The sequence below is a fragment of the Cupressus sempervirens genome, chromosome 9, assembly GCF_028749045.1.
Source record: "Cupressus sempervirens isolate cs-2001-9-10 chromosome 9, ASM2874904v1, whole genome shotgun sequence".
Lineage (NCBI taxonomy): Eukaryota > Viridiplantae > Streptophyta > Pinopsida > Cupressales > Cupressaceae > Cupressus > Cupressus sempervirens.
The window spans coordinates 325,384,195-325,399,842 of NC_143126.1; the positions used below are offsets into that span (position 1 = coordinate 325,384,195).

Below are 15,648 nucleotides of genomic sequence, written 5' to 3' on the forward strand. Positions count from 1 at the left end.
GCTCTCAAAAGCTATGGGATGTCGATCCTACGTCAAAATCGCCCCGATTTCGCTCCCTGAAGCATGTTTACCGTACTGGTAAAGAAATCAACGCATACAGACAACGGAACATGAACAACAGAATTATATTCGCATATGCCAGACATACATTATGCTTCATAAGATGAATAATTGATAGATGATAGAAGATGATTTACAATGATCCCAGACGGGATATAAATACTATCCTCCGAACCTTCCCAGAGGAGTCCGTCGGCCACAAACATTATGTCCACTACAAACTATTTACCCATCGGCTACAAAATACAAAACACCGACAACAATCATTCGCCGGCTACAGAAACACCGTCAGGACCATCCAATCGGCTGACACCATCCCCCCCAAAAAGAAAAGTCGTCTCCGAACGACAATTACAAAATATCTGAAACAAATTAACAAACAAAATACATTAACAGAGTGACTACAACAAAAAATCTGCTGTTGTCAAATCACTTCCACATTCATCCCGTTACATCTGTAGCCTCTGCTAACACAATACTATCTCCTCAAGCTGACCTTGATAGCCACCCATGCTGCTTTCTCTGCTTCCAACACTGGGTCCACTGAGCTAAGTGTCGCTACACTGCCTCCAACTGGATGATTAGCTCCTCTCGAGCTCTCTACACATCCACCAAGACAACCTATTGGCCAACACCTACTCCCAGTGCCTCTGGTACACAGAAAGTCCATGTCTGCAACAACTTCAACTCTTCTCAACTAGTCAGACTCCCACGATTAATATCTGCAACGACTGGGGGTCCAGGGGGCAACGCCCCTGGCGGGGTCGAGGGGCAGCGCCCCTGCAGGGTCCTGGGGCAGCTCTCAATTGTTAATCGATGTTCCCAACTCGACTTCAAATGCTGGGCTTCAAAATCCCCAAAACGGTAGAAGACACACAGCAATGCCCAAAAGAAGATTTACGATGCTCAAGAGATTTCTACAGTGACCGATTACGTCATAATCATCCAGGCAGAGAGTTGCAGAATCCTTTAGTTGCTGGTGACGGCAAAAACAGCTCTGTTCCTCCCATGGCAACTCAGCTGGCAGGCAGATTGCATAACATGATGACCCTTGATCCTTCTTCGTGCCTATTACTTCATCACAAATTGTCGGATATGCACCTTAGATCACGAATGCACCAAAGGTCTGTGGACGCTGAAAGAAATTGTGAAATTCGTGGTTTTAAAACAACCCCGCAAGTTGCTTCCGCAAACAAGACAGGCGGGAGGGAGTCAACCTTTGCCCTGCTATCTCCCGCCGAGAGTTGCCTGCGGGACTCTCCCACGGAGAGTTGCCCGCTCGCGGCCCACTCAACATGTGCCCGCAGAGAGTTGCTCACAACCCGCTCAGCTTGCTTCTTATTTTTCTTTTTCTTTTTTCGTTTTTTTTTTTTTTCTTTTTTTTTCTTTTTTTCTTTTTTTTTGTTCTCTTTCTTTTTTTTTTTTTAAATCTTTTTTTTCTTTTTCTTTATTCTCTTCTTTTTCTTTTTTTTTGTCCTTTTTTTTTTTGTAGCCAAAATATATAAAATTAAAATTAAAATTAAAATTAAAAAAATAAACAGCACCTCAATTTCGCCTCCAGGCGTCGCCATTCTGCAACGACGACGGAGTCAGCTGGCCATTCTGTGACAACGACGGAGTCTTCCTGGCACCATATATTTGCAATTTAAATCCGTTGACTACCGGAGGCACCTCTTGCTCGTCCAATGTCTCCAATTTTATCACCCAATTGTCGCCGACCTCCTAGATCTGATATGGTCCAACCCATCTTGCCTAAAACCTTTCCTGTTTGATTTCATCCTGACCATCGTACTTGAGTAGCAACTACCCTGGCGAAAACTTGTTGAGTTTGAGATGTTTGTCATGCAAGGCCTTACGTCTGTTCTGTGTCACCTTCGTTGCCCACTGTGCCTGTGGTCGTCGCACATCTAACTTATTTCCTTGCTGTCGACACCCTTCAACCAATTTTATGGTGCGATGCATTCTTTTCTTCTTGTGCGGTCCGTTCACCGTGTACCGGACAATGGAATTTTTCTTTTTTCTAGGTCTGTATTATATGTCCTTCCCTTCTTCAGCTATAACCTCCTTTGCGTTATCTGCTTCTCTGTATTCCTCCGAACACTCATTTTCCTCCTTTTTCTCACCTTCGTCGACCCTTAGCATATTACAACTCGGAAAGAGTTCGTAATCTTCTATTTGCCAATGGTAAAGGCCATTCACCGAGTCTAAGTCGCCGTCATTCGATCCTCTGTCTAGTCTCAATATTCCTTCTTCGTCCGGTTCCATTCTCCTCTTTCCTTCATTGTCATTTCTTTCGTCGTCACTGTCGCCTTCACCTTCTGAGTCTAACGATTCTGCCTCCTCACCTACCATTTGTGTGTGCAGGTCAATTATGAATCTTTTGCCTCCGCGCTCCATTGATAGGGTATTTCGTTTCCAATCATGTTTTACTTTTGCTTGCACCAACCAATCCCGTCCCAGAATAGCATCATATCCTCTTCTTTTCAATGGAATGACTATGAAATCCAATAAAAATGGTTGCGTACCAATGGTTACCGGTTGCACTTTCAAGATTCCCAATAGTTTGATTCCATGTTGGTCTGTCGTGAGCAACTAAAATGTAGGTGGCCACAGCATCGGCTTTCCCAAATTCTTCCAAGTATCCTCCGGCAACACATTCACGCCGGACCCTCCGTTGACAATTATGTCTTTTAGAACATTTTCCAAAATCCCCATCTCAACGACCGCCGAATATCGTCCGGAGGTGAGTGCCAGCAGCATTGGGTCTGTTGTCATCACTTCCCTATTGTCCCTTCCTGTGTCCTCCGTTGCTTTCGAAAACGGTTTATGATTCAGAATGGCCGTCTGTAACTGGGGCATTGTGAGAAGGTCACTTATCTTGACCAGTATCTCCGTTTGTAAGATCTGTCGTACAATGTTTTGTTCTGCGAAGTTCTTTGCCAAGGTGTCGGTGATGTCCTTCAACTGAGATGTCCCTGCCAACGATGCCTTTCCAATTTCCGCCTGCATTTCCCCCAAAAAAAAATTTTCTTCTGCTTGCCTTTGTGTAATTGCCAGAACCTCCTCTACATCTGTGCTGACAGTGATCAAATTTACTCCAGACTTTGGGCACTTGGAATCTTCGTGATCGTCGAGTCCGCACCATCTGCATAATAATTTTGGTGTGCTTGCCGTTGTACAATCCCGCGCAAAATGACCCCACAAATTACATGCTCGGCATTGAATGATCGGTCGTCCGTTTGCATCATAGTGGGTTCGACTTCGGCTCTGATTATTATTGTTATTGTTCGCATTGTTGTTATTTTGCCCTCTGTTATTATTCATGTATCCTCCGGATGTAGCACCGGAGGTATTCGTGTTTCCGCTACTACCCAATGGGGAAGCCCCTTGTGTAAGAAACACCTGCGGAGATCCTCTTGTCTTCTTGTTAAAGGGGCACTCTTTTGTCGAATGGCCCGTGATCTGACAAATGTCACAAAATTGGTTCTTTGGACACGATCCTTTAGTATGACCGTCGGTCTTACACTCTGTGCACCACAATTCACTGCCTTTTGGTTCCTTCCACATCTTTTTAAACTCCATCATGCGAACCATATCCTTCTATAGGGCACGAACCTTCTTGTTGCTGCCTTCGTCGTCGTTGCTATCATCTCCGGCAGGCTCGTCGTGATCAGAATCAAAGGAGCTAGTTTTCTTCTTCTTTGTCTTCTGCTCACTTTCAAGGTCCAGTGCTCTGTTATACGAGTCCGCATATGACGACGGTGGCACAATTTTCATTTTCTTCCGCAACTTCGAGCGTAGGCCGTCCACGAACCATCTTTTCTGCAATCCGTCGGCCGGCTTGCTTTCCATTTTGCTTATTAAGTCTTTTAATCTCCTGGCTAGACACGGGCAATTTTGTGCTTCCCCTGTTTGGTATTGAAAATCTCTGCTACGATTTCATTATCATCCCGCAAGAGTTTAAATTCCGCCAGGAACTCCTTTTTAATGTTATCCCAGCTATTTAGCTTTTGTGGATCCGTATCCGAAAACCAATCAATCGCCACACCCCGTAGGGTTTTCGAAAATTGCCTGACCCATTCGTTGGCATCTGTGGTTCCATTTGCCCGCCAGATTGTCTCACATGTCTTACAATGTCGGATGGGGTCGACTGTACCATCGCCCTCAAACTTCGGCAGCTTTTCTTTGGGTCCCGCCATCACGACTGAATTTGGTAAAGAGACGTTACTGGGTCCTGCAACACTAGCATTGTTTACTCCCACACCGGAGGTCTGCACTCCCACACCGGAGGTCGGCACTCCCACACTGGCAGTCTGCACTCCCACTCCAGCAGTCTGAACTCCCACACCAGTGGTCTACACTCCCACACCGGAGGCGTCGACAGCTGCGAACTTTGGTGAAGAAGAAGGATCTTTTGAAGTTGTTTCCCACAGAAGTCTATCGCGGACGAAGAGGTCACTCCACGCTCGTGCTCCTTCGGCACTGCGAGCCGTGCAAGTTGATTGTCTTCTGTCTGAATTTTCTTCCGTCGGCGAACACAAATTCAAGAACTCCTCTCGTGCTTCTTCCACCAACTCCACCCGCTGTCGAGTCTCCTCCAACAATTCTTCGACACTCTGTTTCCGTCGGCAATCTTTTGAAATCTCTGCCGGCGTTCAGCTTGCTATGCTAGAATTAAATTCTCTTGCGCAGTACGGATTCCATCTTTTCCCTTGACCTTATCCCAATCCTTGTTAAGCTGATTTGGCATTAATCTTCATTCCTCCCACCTTCCAGATTCATAAGGCAACAGCACCAAATGTTTACCGTACTGGTAAAGAAATCAATGCATACAGACAACGGAACATGAACAGTAGAATTATATTCGCATATGCCAGACATACATTATGCTTCATAAGATGAATAATTGATAGATGATAGAAGATGATTTACAATGATCCCAGACGGGATATAAATACTATCCTCCGAACCTTCCCGGAGGAGTCAGTCGGCCACAAACATTATGTCCGCTACAAACTATTTACCCATTGGCTACAGAATACAAAACACCGATGACAATCATTCCGTCGGCTACAGAAACACCGCCGAGACCATCCAGTCGGCTGACAAAGCATCACACTCCAAAATAAAGGCTCTAGAAAAATCAGGAAGTGCCAAAATCGGGCACGTGCTCATCACCTATTTCAGTCTATCAAAGGCTGCATATGACTCCTCTGTCCATCTAAATGCCCCTTTTCCGTGTCAAATCAGTGAGGGGGGCTGCTACCTGGGAAAAACCTTTAGCGAATTGTCTGTAATAAGAACAAAGGCCAAGGAAGCCCCGCAACTCAGATACATCTCTCGGTGGTGGCCAATCAAGGATTGCCTGCATCTTTCCCTGATGTACCTTAACTCCCTCTGCACCAATCACATGACCCAAATAGAGAATCTCAATTAGTTCAAATTCACACTTACATTCCTTTGCAAATAAAAAGTGTTCTTCCATGAGGCTAAGGATCTCATCTAAGTGTTGCAAATGTTCCTCCCAAGTCCTGCTAAAGATCAAGATGTCATCAAAGAAGACCAGCACACTCTTTCATATCTACTTTTTAAAGATGTGGTTCATGAATAACTGAAAAGAAGTTGGTGCATTAGTAAGCCCAAATGGCATCACCAAAAACTCAGTGTCTGTAGTGGCATCTAAAAGCTATCTTATGCACGTCCTCCTCTCAGACTCGTATCTGATGGTATCCCGATCGAAGATCTATCTTCGAAAAATAAATAACTCCATGAAGCTCATCCAATAATTCATCAATGCAGGGAATCAAATACCTGTTTTTAATGGTCCTCTTATTTAGGGCACGGTAATTAATACACATCCGAAGGGTGCCATCCTTGTTTTTAACCAACACTATTGAAGAGGCAAAAGGGCTGGAGTTGGCCCTAATATGTCCCATATCGAGCAGTTCCTTAATCATCTTCTCTATCTCTTCCTTGTAATGCCTAGGGTGACGATAAGGAGTGGTAATGACGGGTTCGGCACCCTCCTCTAGCTCAATGATATGCTCAAACCCTCTATCTGGTGGAATACCTGGGAGTAAATCCTCAAATACCCTCCTATGTTTGTCAAGCACCGTCTGGATGTCACAATGTTACTGTTGTCCTATATCCTGTGTTTGCTTAGAAGAGATGAAACACTGTGTCACCTACTCAATATCATTGTGCCTCAAAATGGCTTCCATCCTGTGAGTTGTTATCAACCTGGGCTCCTCTTCTGGCATAGCCTTGAGGACCACCTGTCGGCCACCCTATAAAAACTCCAATTGCATCTTCTCATGATCAACCTTATATCTGCCTATGGTCTGTAACCACTGTCTCCCCAACATGGCATCTAGTCCATCTAAATCCACCACATAAAAATCTGCCTCAAGAAGGAAATCATCAAAATGAATCGAAAGTCCTGACACCTTCCCTACGCATCTCAATCTCTCACCTCCTGCCACCCTAACCTCAAACTCATGTATGTCATCAATCTGCAAATTCCTCTTGGTAACCCATCATAAGCCTATTAAGTTATGCAAGGCACCTGTATCCAAGAGACATATAATACGATGTCTCCTAACAATTCCTTTCAAATGAAAGGGGTGTCCTGTGGGATCACTAGTAAGTGATGCTATGATAGGAAGATGCCCCAAGGTACCTTCCCTCTTCTTCTCTCTAGGTGGTCGATCCTTGTTCTCCTCCTCATCACTGCTCTCAACATCATTGCCCTCTTGCGACTCATCCTCCTCTGAAAGTACATCTACATAATGTATCTTGCCCTTGCCAAGGCATCTATGATCCAGCGTCCATGGCTCTTTGCAAGTGATACATAGCTTCTTCCTCCTGAGTACATTCCGTGTCTCAAAGTCCATCCTCCGAGGTGTAACCTTATGTTGGTTTTTGTTCGTTTGGAAAGAAGAGGTCCCCCTATACGTTTTATTAGGAGGCAGTAATATTGAAGAGGGTGACTTAGATCGTGTGCAATCTTAATAGCATCATCCAGAGTGTTTGGTTTAAGTACCTTAACCAAACCTCCATATCTATCCTGCAAACACTCAGTGAACAACATTACCTTACGTTGTTCTATCATGTCAAAAACCATCACCGAGATCCACTGTAACTCCTCAATGAAATCATCTAGAGATCTGTCTTGTTGTAGCTGTGCCAAATCCCTATAATAGACCTCTATATCCTTCCTGTCAAAGCGAGTAATCAGCTTAGAGTTGAAAGTCTCATATGATGTAATGAGACCATGATCCTGTGGTGCCACCAATCATATGCCGCTCCCTCTAAGTGCATCGTAACAAATCTGATGGCTTTTGTCTCTGCCATAGGTTTAAGAGTTAGGTACGTGTCTAGCTTGTGAATCCAAGCTCTCGCAATTGTCTTACTACTGCCATCAAAAGTAGGTAGAGATAATTTGTTCATGGCATGCTTTAGGTCTCTGTTTGGTGCTCTAGGCCTCCAATCCTGCTGCTGTCTATCTGACTCCCTTTTCTAATTTAGATATTGGACAAAGGTCATATTCTGTTTAATAGGATTAGGAAACAAATCCCATTCATCATACATTGCCATAACATTGTCCGATAGTAAATTTGGTGTTGCTGGTGGTGCTACCTCTTCTTCTACATTAAACACTAACATTAAAGGCGTGTCAGTGTTACGTGTGGTAGCCCTAACAGCGTAGGGTGATCCAGCTACACTATTACCTCCACAGTGATGGCTCGGAGCTCTCCTATTAACAAGGGCTAATTGTTGTATATTAATTGCAAGTTGTTGAAGCGCATCAGCTATGTTATTTTGCCTATCTATAATAGCCTGCAATGTTTCCCTTACTTCCCTGTCCTGTTCAGTTTCATTATGTGCCATTTGAATGTTGTTTACCTGTTTCGCCTGTTCAAAATGATCAACCTGTTTAGTTTGTTCACCTATTCCAAAAATCAATTCCTCATCCACTGTGTAGCTATCTTCAATATCAATTTGTTCAGAAGACCATGCTTGTTTCAATAACATTGTGCGGTAGGAAATTTGGTGTTATTGGTCATGTTGCCTCTTCTTTTGCATTAAACACTAGTGTTAAAGGTCTGTCAGTGTTACGTGTGGTAGCCCTAACAGCTCAGGGCGATCCAACTACACTATTACCTCCACTGTGATGGCTCTGAGCTCTCCTATTAACAGGGACTAATTGTTGTATATTAATTGCAAGTTGTTGAAGCGCATCAGCTATGTTATTCTGCCCATCTCTAATAGCCCACAATGTTTCCCTTACTTCCCTGTCCTGTTCAGTTTCATTATGTGTCATTGAATGTTGTTTACCTATTCTACCTCATCAAAATGATCAACCTATTTAGCTTGTTCAGTTTGTTCACCTGTTCCAAAAATCAATTCCTCATCCACTATGTAGCTATCTTCAATATCAATTTGTTCAGAAGACCCTACTTGTTCTGGTTGGAGGTGACTGAAATTATAAAGTTTTTTCTTCATACCTTGCTGTCATTTTATTTCCTGTTTAACCCACAAGATGGCAAGACTTGTGGCTCTAATACCACTATAATATTCCTCTTTAGAACTATTGAAAGAAGATGAATTTCTAACCAAAGAATTCTATCAAACAGTTGGCATGCATAATACTACTGTTAATTAATGACTCGCTATACCTTGGGATTAATGATCATAATCCAATCTAACCAACAACTGTCTAGCATATTTGATTTAATGTTTGCAAGGACTCACAGTATTGATTTGTTCGACTACATAAAATTTCAAGACAGAGTTACAACAATGTAATAATTCAACAAACTCTATAATAACTGATATCCAGTCGGTTTCCTAAATGGTATAGAAAATCATATGGAACCAACTCAGACGTTAAGAAGTTTATAGAGATATAACATCAGACTAAGTTTACAATGGGTAAGTCGCATGAATAATTTGGAAATGAAAATATCCGTTTTGGTAGGGAGATGTAAATTCATGCAATGTTGGTGAAGTTTCTATGCTGTTGGCATGTGAATGACCCTGTGAACTATCTTGAAGCCTCCATTAATGTTCTCAAACTCTCCGCCCTAAGTTAGCTGTCAACCTCGAATATACTACCCTGCTCGGTACTTGTTGCGGCTGCATGACCAAGCCCTTAGCCGTGTGTGTATCACTGAGTAACTGAGACTACTCCAACGTCCTTCCAAAGCCTCAAAGTTTAGCTACCTAGTGCTGTAAGTCAATTTCTATCCGAACTAAGCCAACACCGGTTGTCTGTGTTACCACGTCCTCACATTGTTGCCACCCTTGTGGATCACTTGTTCTAAGATGTGGTCCCGCAGAATGCAGATGACGCTGTCCAACTCCCTAAGTCTGCTCCTTACTTACTGCAAATACAAAGACATTCTCCTTATAGATATTTCCAACCGTGAGTTGCCCCTATTATGTCCTCGACTTGTTACTCTTGGTTGAGGTGGACATGTGAATATAATGTTGTGAAGAGAGCCGAGCTAATTCAAATTCTTCTTGGACGCTGCTCAATAACTGTTACCACCTGACACTAGGTATTCTATTCCAACTGACGGAAGAGGGAAATGTACTTACATCTGAAGTGTTTATCTAATTCCTTGGAGCAATTGATGCCATTCTTAGCCATCCAGCCTTAGCTATGCAGATATCGATTTGTGTTTTGCTTAATCTCAAGAACTTCAATCACCTATTATGTCCTAGAGTTTCAATCTCAAGATATTAATGAATCATTCCATTCCTCAATTCTGAAAATACCACGTGTGTGCTACTTTTATGTCCAGACTCACTTTTTTTTCCTCAAGGGTTTTCGTCCTTAAGAAAGTCCAGTCACATTAAAGCAACCTTTAGGATTTGTTTTATCACATATATTCGTCGTGTCTTTCCCAAGATGTAGTCTCTTATTTATAACCTCGAAGTGAGGGAAAAGTGTTGGAGTAAGAGATATGGGATAAAACACCAATTTTGTCTTCTAGTCAATTAAGTCACTTTATAAAGTGAATGCCTTAATAAAACATAAAGTAACTTTACTAAAGTAATTTAATGCATTAAATGACGAACTTAAGACAAATCTTCCCTTGTGACTAGCAAGTATCCTTACTAGAAAAGTCATTAATCTATCTGGATGTAGAGATAGATTACCAGGCGCCACAAGAACTAGCGCGAAAGAGGGGACATGACATATAGAGAACATTGTCACATGAGATTCTTATATCCTAGTTATGGTATGTGCACTAACATCACGTCTCATGATGTCTATCATAACATATCATGGCATGTCCATAGATATTACATCATGTAATATCCACCATGATTATCTCATAAGGAACAAAATGATACACAACAAATATCACATCTCATGATATCTATCAAAATGTCCAAGAGATACTAACCATCATGACATGTATACGAATATCAAGTCACGTGATAGTCATCATGATAGTAAACATTGTAAAGTCATCACCTTACAATGTTGAATACAAGTGTATATTATCTGAAAGATCAACACCTTTCAATCATGTACACAGGGGGGCCATAAGGTCATAGAGTCACACATATGACAAAAAAATATTACATGGAATCACTGCAGATTCTCTCACATGGTTTTGTCATGACATTACACATATGACATCCACCATGAACTATATCAAAGGGTGGAACAAGGGTTCCACTTTAAGCTTCTCTCTCGAAGTGAATAATCCAATAACTACATTTCAAGAAATCACTGATTCTAAGACTGCCTCTCAACAAGGACTTCATTCTACAAAACTACAAGCTAGTCTCCAAATGCACATACTTTACTTTGGTGAGAATATTAGTTGTTCGTTCTTTGATGATAATGTACCTTGTCTAGAAACCATTCCCATGGTCTACTCCCTCCAAATTACTATGTTCCATCTTCTAGCAACTCTCTCTGTTCTGATAACAACATTATTCGTAGAAGTAGTTTCTCGTAAACAAATGTAATTGTCTGATTTCATAGTAACATGAGTGAATCTAATAAAGCATGGATTTACTCCCAGGCTTGGTGACGCCAACATTCATGAAAATGTGGCACCAACCTTTTGACCTTTTCGTCCAAGGTTGCCTTAGACCTTTTATGAATCTGATATCAACCTTTTGACCTCCTCGTCCAAGGTTGCCTCTGACTCCCTCTGAATTAGATGTCCATTTCCAATTCAATTTCATAACTTCAAGTATCAAGCTTTCTTTCCCTTGAGTGCAATTTCTTGTGCTTCTTGATTCGTCCTGAAGATATTCTTGCATTGCTTGCAGAGGGTGGTAGACTAAATGTATCAAAGAAGCAGTCTACATGATCCTCATCTAAACTCTGTTATGAAAAGAAATTACTCCTTCATAGAAGAAATATCAGACACATCTAGTACTCTAACCTTGGTGCCATCCTTAAACCTTTTCACAGAGATTAATAAAGTTCAAGAGAAATATCAATGCTTGAACCATACTAATAAACATGAATTAAAAACAGCACGAAGGATAGAAGGGCATTATTCAACCATAAGAAATACTTATCTCTTTACACTTCTTGGTTTGTCGTAAGTCAACAAACATAAACATCCAGCAGCATAAAAGTTGGACTTGATTATATGCCCTTTCCTCACCTCCGTACTTTAGTCATTTGGTCTCCTCCATCATTATTAAATAAATCCTTTCACAAAGGGATACACCAACTTAGACTGTAATGTTCTTGTGCCACTGTAATGTCTCCTCCAATATTTCAACCCAATTTTCTACCACCTAGTATAAGGCTCTTGCAGCTGAAGATTTCCCACAGACAACAACTAAGGAGTAACAAGGCTAGATCAATAACCAACATTGTATCCATGATTATCAATAACACAATCTAGAAACAACAACAATCAACACTTGGCCATACTGGAAATCCTAATGTTCAAATATGATTTTCTATTTCTATTCCCCAAAATAACTCATCACTCAGCAAGAATAGGAAGCGACCTCCATGAGTACTTCATGGCTATCCATCTCTGACAATTTCTAAGGTGTATACTCTACTTCAGATCGAACTCCTAAATACACCAAATTCCTTCTAGTTGTCATGCCAGGAGGTTCGTGGAATGTTGCTCAACTAATATTAGTAATTGGAAGGGGCTTGATTTTCCCATCCTCCATGCTCCTATTTGTCACCAAAATATGTCTGAGATCAGAGCTACCATTAAATGGCAGCCCCCTCACTCGAACCAAGTCAAATTAAACTTCGATGGCGCCTCGAAGGGCAACCCAGATAAATCTGGCATAGGCATCTGCATTAGGGATCATCAAGGTTCTATCTTAGCTATTAAATCTGCCATGATTCCCCAAGGGACCAATAATATGGAAAAAGTCTTAGCATTGTTTCATGGTTTAAGTTGTAGCAAAAAAATTGGTATTTTCAAGACTGCACATAGAAGGTTTCTTAACTGGCAAATTAAATATGTCCTCAAACAGATATGGAGCTTGCTAGATTCTCTGTTGGAATGCTATATTTCTCATACATTTAGAGAAGAAAAATTATTAGCAGACTGTCTAGCTAACTTGGGGACAGAGGGTGTATGTATTGATTCTTCAATTTCTCCAATTGAATGAGCTGACTTCCCACGACTAAGCCAAGTAATGAAGAATGAAATGGTGTCCGTGAAATCATAGGAGCATCATCAATGGGAGTGATGGTGGTTGAGCATCATCAATGGAGTGATGGTGGTTGATTACATCCTAATGGCTCATGACTTAGGATATTGATGGGACAAGGGATACAATAATTAAGTCTTTTCACGTATAGAATGTTTTGGCAAACAGCTTGTTATGTCAACCAAACAGTAAAGATTTTGTCCAACAGATTTCTCAGCACATTTTTTTTTAACAAAGTACAGTATGAATGCTGCTATAAAAGAATAGACCTGCTACAGTTTTCTTGATGATTTAAGAGATCCATGCATCACAAGAATCTTCTATAAAAGAACAGATTTGTTACAGTTTTCTGATGATTTAGAGTAACGGTCAGCATCTCTATATGTTAAGGACAATGACTTCCCAGCTTGACAAGAAAATGCAACAGAGATGTCCTAAATCGATTATGTGGACAGCGAGAATGAATTGAGATAAGTCAAACCAGCTGTTTCAATTTCCAATTGGCTTCCATTGGCTTCTTGGACCATCCCTTATTAATAAACAACGGTGATTTCAAGAAAGAGATTGTGTATGATGATTGCCATATGAGAATGTCATATAATTTTTCTACTGTACTCGAGCAAGGAAATAGGATTTTCTTACTGGTTCTTTCCCTATGGAGCTCTTGAACCAGCTTTTATAATAAATGTGTTTAGTGGTACACTCCACTTTCGGAAAAAAAAATCAAGACGGCTCCCACATAGTTAATCTATTGCATTGAAAGTTACAGGTCGCCTTATAGCAACAGAATGTATATTGTGGAGGTTTGCAATTAATGTCAAATAGGAACAATCGCCAAGATTAGTCCTTATTTACTATGTTCAAAATATTACAGAGGGTCATCGATTTGCCCATAAGGTGAGGTGTTGGTTGCTAATAGTTCTTGAAAGCTTCAATATCAGAACCATCCATCACTAGTCATCAATTAGCCTAATTTATTTAAGTCTCATTCAAGGATATGTTCTTGTCAGAATGATATACTATCATATAGACCATTCCCAGTAGTCACACAGGATAAATATTTTGTTCCATAGACGCCATCCCATGACTCTCTTCTGTATATTTTCTGGATGAATGATGAGAAGCATTTATGTTACTAGAGGTGTCGACATTGACAGAGGTCGAGGTCGAGATTTTTATAGCTCATATTGCATATGTGATCTGAATCAAGCCGACAGTCCATTAGCTCCATTTCTGCAATTCTAATCCCTTAGGTTATACTTCCATATATCCTGGTGTTCTTTCCGTAAATGAGATGAATCACCATTGCATAGATTCAATGACATTTATGTTAAGATATTAATATATCCTCATCAATACAGAATTATCTAACAAATGGTTCTTCCACAATATCAGTTCAATTTCTTGCATCAGCATTTAGGATTGTCTCTCTAATTTTTGCAATATTCGCAGTCATCATACTCATGGCTACAATCATTTTGTTAAGTTGTTCATAATGCAGAATGCTTGCTTTGTGTTATTAAAGGACTGCAATGTACTAGCAAAGGCCTTCAAACTTGACTTCACTCATATTGTCCTCTTCATTCTGATTGTATTGCTTGCTATCCTCTGTGATAATTATCTTTTACTGTGTATGACATATCGTCTCCAATATATACTGCAATCTAAAGATATTATCTTCTGTGATAATCTCGTATGTCCTCTGTGATAGATAGATACAACAAAATGAATATTATCCTCTGTGATAATAACTTTATATCCTCTGCGAAATAGTGTAAACAGTGACTTCAATGTTGTACATCGCCTGCAATGTGATATATATCTTCAGCCATGATCTGAAAGTTTTTGTTTTTTGTTTTTATTTTGAGGACTTTGCAAAATTCTTAGCAGTGTCATTGAATGAAATGGGTGAATCGCAGGTGAGGACAGGTAATAAATATAGATGATTGGGAGATTCTGCTCTATCCAGAAAAGACATGCGAATGTTACAAACCATCAACCACTGCTGATTCCCAAAATACTGACGACATGTCTCTTGCAAATCACAAAGTTCTGCTGCAATTTTATTCTATCCACCGCCCAGCTCATTCTATTGATTCTTTAATTGATCGTGTTTCCCTACTATTTTACAACATTTATTTATGTTTTGAGCTTAGGTTGATTCACTCATTCGATAGCAGATAAAATGTCCAGAGATCATGTGACAGAGAGCACTATGCACGTAGTAATCGTGCCATTCCAAATCTAACGCAGCTTGATAAGAAAATATTGACCCCTGCGCAAGCATTTTACCACTAATGCTGCCTACGTAATTTCTTTGCCAATATTTCTTCTTTTTAGCAACTGGGACTGTGTGAAGAATGTCATGTGACTGCAATATCAATATATGACAGTCTGATATCTCAAATTTAATCGAATCTTCTTTATCAAGGCTCTGATACCATGTTAAAGTAAATTAAATTTATATCATACTTGCACAATTCTTTCAATATGCAGATTACAATGTACTAATTTCTTCTTTCTTGATTGCAGGATAAAATCAGAATTAATTCTTTAACAAATATGAATGCCAATAATGGTATGGTATTGATATGATGCTGAAACATTTCTTTTCTTCAAGTCTGAAATCACCGATCCAAAGGGAGAGAGAGTATTTATAAATTTTGATACTTCTCTTAATGAAATTGGTATGTATAAATATAATGGAGAGGGACATGTCAAAAGGGGACATGTCTCCACAATGTGGAGCCATGTCCACTCATGGCATGGCCCTCTCCAAACAACACAACACTTACCAAAGAGGTGCTTTCAAAAGGCCCAATCCTTAATCGGTTTAGTTAACACAATAACTAACATCAATATGAGAAAGCCACCAATCTGCTTGCATTATATTTAATTATCATTAGTATGTTTGATATA

At 40.5% G+C, this 15,648-nt stretch overlaps 1 protein-coding gene across 5 annotated transcripts in view; it reads right to left on the bottom strand.

Moving 5' to 3' along the window:
• LOC149538676 (uncharacterized) overlaps positions 1 to 15,648 on the bottom strand; it is a 198,091-nt gene that overhangs the window by 101,945 nt on the left and 80,498 nt on the right. The gene's annotated exons all lie outside the window — the stretch shown is intronic.